Source organism: Chaetura pelagica, unplaced genomic scaffold, assembly GCF_000747805.2.
Source record: "Chaetura pelagica isolate M959 unplaced genomic scaffold, ChaPel_1.0 scaffold250, whole genome shotgun sequence".
Taxonomy (NCBI): Eukaryota; Metazoa; Chordata; class Aves; order Apodiformes; family Apodidae; genus Chaetura; species Chaetura pelagica.
In genome coordinates, this window is record NW_009951929.1 from 113379 (window position 1) to 117684 (window position 4306).

Consider the following 4306-nt stretch of genomic DNA (forward strand, 5'->3'; position numbering starts at 1 on the left):
CTTCTCTGGCCAACCTGGGCCAGGCTCTCCCCACCCTCACAGCACAGAATTTCTCCCTCCCATCTCAGCTCCAGCTCCCTCTTCCAGCTGGAAACCCTTCCCCCTGCTCCCATCCCTCCCTGCCCTTGTCCCAAGGCCCTCCCCAGCTTTCCTCTTCTCCAGGCTCAACACCCCAACTCTCCCAGCCTGGCTCCAGAGCAGAGCTGCTCCAGCCCCTCCATCATCTCCGTGGCCCCTTCTGGACCCAATCTAAAAGGTCCATGGCTTTTTCCAGTGCTGAGACAACTTCACACAACATGAATTTGGGCAGGTCAGTTTATCTCCTACAGCCTTGTGAAGGAACCTTCCAGATGCTAATCCAATTTCCTTGAAAAAGCACTATCAATACCCTACAAAGGAACCACATCTGTATTACCATGGCTGTGTCCTTTTACTGAGCAGAGGGGCTCCACATCAAGCCCTGGAGATGGACCCTGCAAGACACAACAACGGGTTATGTACTACATGAGGCATTAGTATCTTCCCTCTAAACTTTTCAGTTAAAGGAGAAGAAGAAAAAAAACGCTGGAGTTAGACCCTTGCACAAACAGGTCAAGGTGTGGCATACCTAGAGAACCCCTTCTTTGCAGTCACCTGTGAAGTCATATCCTAACTGTGCCAGATTCCAGAACTCTTTGAGCTTTCCCACAGACTTCCTCTACCAACGTGAGACTAGAAGGGGGGATAAAATAAAGGAAAATGTGACCCTCGACTTGGCGTTGCTGACCTACAAACTTCCCAAACCTGGAGCTCCTGGGGCTGCTCCAGGCCCAGCTCACCCATCCCTGCCTGTAAGACAGGGAGCCCTGCAGGGCAGCCTAGCACAGGCAGAACCTTCACCCCCGCGTCTCCACACCACGGGCTGAAAACCCGAAGCTCTGGAGAGCTTCCCCCCACACGGCCCGGCGTGAAAAAACAAACGACTCCTCCACAGCTTTTTCCCTCAGCCCTGGCCCAGAGACCCGCAAGGGCCCACACAAAACTAAACCGCACCGCTTTCGGAGACGCAGCCCACCGGAGCCTCCGCTCTTTCTGCAGCGGGTCCCGAGCACTGAGAAGGCTTCAAAGCCTGGGTCTGGGGGGGTCCGTGCTCAGGCCGGGTCGCTCAGGCCTCTCACGACCCCTCAGGCCGCGGCCGAACCGCGGCCTCCTCCTCCCGCCCTCCCCCCGTTGCTATGGTAATGCGCGCCCCGCGCATGCGCAGTGTGTGTGTGGGCGCGCCGTTGCCAAGCGACGCCTGAGGGAAAAAGGGCGGGAAAAGCTTTGATGGCGCTGAGGGGAGAGGCCGCCCCACCGTCCTGCCCTGTTCTCGGGGGGAGAAAGGGCTCAGAGGAGACCACCGACCCGCCCTGAAGGTGGTAGAGACAGTGTTTAGTGCTTGGGAGGGGCAGGGGAGGGGGGAGGAGGGAAGCTGCGCTTGTCAGAGGCCGTGGGAGAAGGTCGGTGGGCTGCTTGAAGTTGGTTTTCACGTTCCTTGCAGGGAGAAGGCCTCGGGGTGTTCCTCGGGGGATGGTACAGGGACCGGTGGTGTTCAACATCTTCATCAACGACCTGGATGAGGGAACAGAATGTGCCCTCAGCGAGTTTGCTGATGACACTAAGCTGGGAGGAGGGGATGACACACCAGGAGGCTGTGCTGCCATTCAGAGAGACTTAGATAGGCTGGAGAGTTGGGCGGGGAGAAACATGATGAAATTCAACAAGGGCAAGTGTAGAGTTTTGCATTTGGGGGAAGAGAAACCCCATGTCCCAGTACAGGTTGGGGGCTGAGCTGCTGGAGAGCAGGGCAGGAGAAAGGGACCTGGGGGTCCTGGTGGGCAGGAGGATGAGCATGAGCAGCAATGTGCCCTTGTGGCCAAGAAGGCCAAGGGCATCTGGGGTGGGTTAGAAAGGGGGTGGTTGGTAGGTCAAGGGAGGTTCTCCTTCCCCTCTATTCTGCCTTGGTGAGGCCGCATCTGGAGTATTGTGTCCAGTTCTGGGCCCCTCAGTTCAAGAAGGACAGGGAACTGCTTGAAAGAGTCCAGCACAGAGATACAAAGATGATGAAGGGAGTGGAACATCTCCCTTATGAGGAAAGGCTGAGGGAGCTGGGTCTGTTGGGCTTGGAGAAGAGGAGACTGAGGGGTGACCTCATCCATGTTTACAAATATGTAAGGGGTGAGTGTCAGGGAGATGGAGTTAGGCTTTTCTCAGTGATGACCAGTGATAGGACAAGGGGTAATGGGTGCAAATTGGAGCACAGGAAGATCCATGTGAATATCAGGAAGAACTTCTTTCCTGTGAGGGTAACAGAGCCCTGGGACAGGCTGCCCAGAGAGTCTGTGGAGTCTCTTTCTCTGGAGACATTCAAACCCACCTGGATGCGTTCCTGTGTGATGTGCTCTGGGTGACCCTGCTCTGGCAGGGGGGGTGGACTAGATGATCTTTTGAGGTCCCTTCCAACCCCTAGGATTCTATGGTGTTACCCCTCAGCTTCCTGCCCCTGCTGGGGGGGGTTCATCCTCTGCTCCTGGGGGGTGGGAATGGTGGTGTGGGTGTCACCGGCTGAGCCAGGGCCCTTAGCTGTGAACAGGCCCTAAAGAAACAACCCCTGCTGGGTTGTTGTCAGTAAATCCCCACATAGTGATTAAAATTAAGCCTGAGAGGCCTGAGAGTGACAGACGTGGAGAGGCCGGAGGGAGGAGCAGCTGAAGGGCTCACTTTGGTGCCGTTTATAGAGACAATGTTTTGCTTCACTGCCATAATGCTATTTTTCTAAAGCTGTGGAGAAATTATGGGAGGCAGGTGCCTATTCTGCCTTCCCTCAGCACCAGGCTTTCACTTGCAAAGTGCTAAAAATCAAAAAGCACACGTGAAAAGTATCAGTAGCAGCTTAATTGCCAAACAGAAAAAAAACCCAACAAGTCATAATTACACAGTTGCCAAACCCCAACACATCAAGGAGTCTGCCTAGATCATGGATTTATTTTTATCTCAAACATCAGCCTCTCTACATCAGCCTTCTGGTACGTGAGCCCATGGGATGCACTTTATAATATTTTAAAGCTGTTTTTCCAAATTTTGACAATGTGGGAGGTTGGAGGGTGTTCTACTTTAGTGACTTTTCCCAGAGAAACAGGGCTTGCACTGTCCTGTGGGTTGCCTGTCAGCCTAACTGCAATGATTTCTGAGCCCATTGGCTGAATCCAACCAATATTGACAGAGTAATAAGAGTTCAAATATATTAATTTCCTGTGTGTTTCATGACAATCACAAGATGCACAGAGTGTGGGAGAGGGACACTGTTAATTACTTTGCTGAGGAAATATGAGCCCATCTCTGGGCTATTTGGAAGGGGAGGACAGAGTGACATTTCAGGGCAGTGGGACATGGCTCAGAAACATTAATATTAAACCAAAACAATAGCTATCTTAATTTTGGAAGCTGGAGGCAATGAAATAAGTTTCAGAAAGGCTCATCTTGTGTAGTGAGAGGACAAGGGGTAACGGATTGACATTTGAAGACATTAGGAAGACATTAGATTGGACATTAGGAAGAAATTCTGTGCTGTGAGGGTGGGGAGAGCCTGGCCCAGGTTGCCCAGGGAAGCTGTGGCTGCCCCATCCCTGGCAGTGTTGAAGGGCAGGTTGGATGGGGCTTGGAGCAGCCTGAAATGGTGGGAGGTGTCCCTGCCCATGCAGGGGGTTGGATCTAGATGATCTTTAAGGTCCCTTCTAACCCAAACCATTCCATGATTTTAATACAATGGTAAATACTGCAGACCAATGTGTGATTTTTTTTTTTTTAAAAGCACTTTTGGGAATAGAGTTGCCTTTGTTTTTTAATTTGCCTATTGGACATAACAGCTGTCCAGCCTTTGTTTTCTCCCCTGGTGTGAAGTTTGTACATAATATAATCTGCTGGGACCAAACATTTAAATAAATCAGACTTGGAAGGGAGTGTGGGTAGAGGATTGTAAATCTGATTCACAAAAATACCCAACCATCTTTCCTGCTCTTCCTGGTGATTATAGAGATTGTTTGCTTTATTACCAACAGAAATTAGCATTTCATGGAATAATAATGATTAGCAAGCACTCACCTGTTGCTTTGGATGCTGTGGAGTGAGGTGGTGGTTGAAGGTATCAGACTCTGTCGAGGAGCTTTTATAATACTGATAGAAAAGTGAATAAAAGTAGTGAAAGGGGACAGAACAACACCATAATGGCAGAAGTATTTGCAGGGAGACTATTTCAGCACAAAAATAGAAGTGGATACTGTCGCGAGCC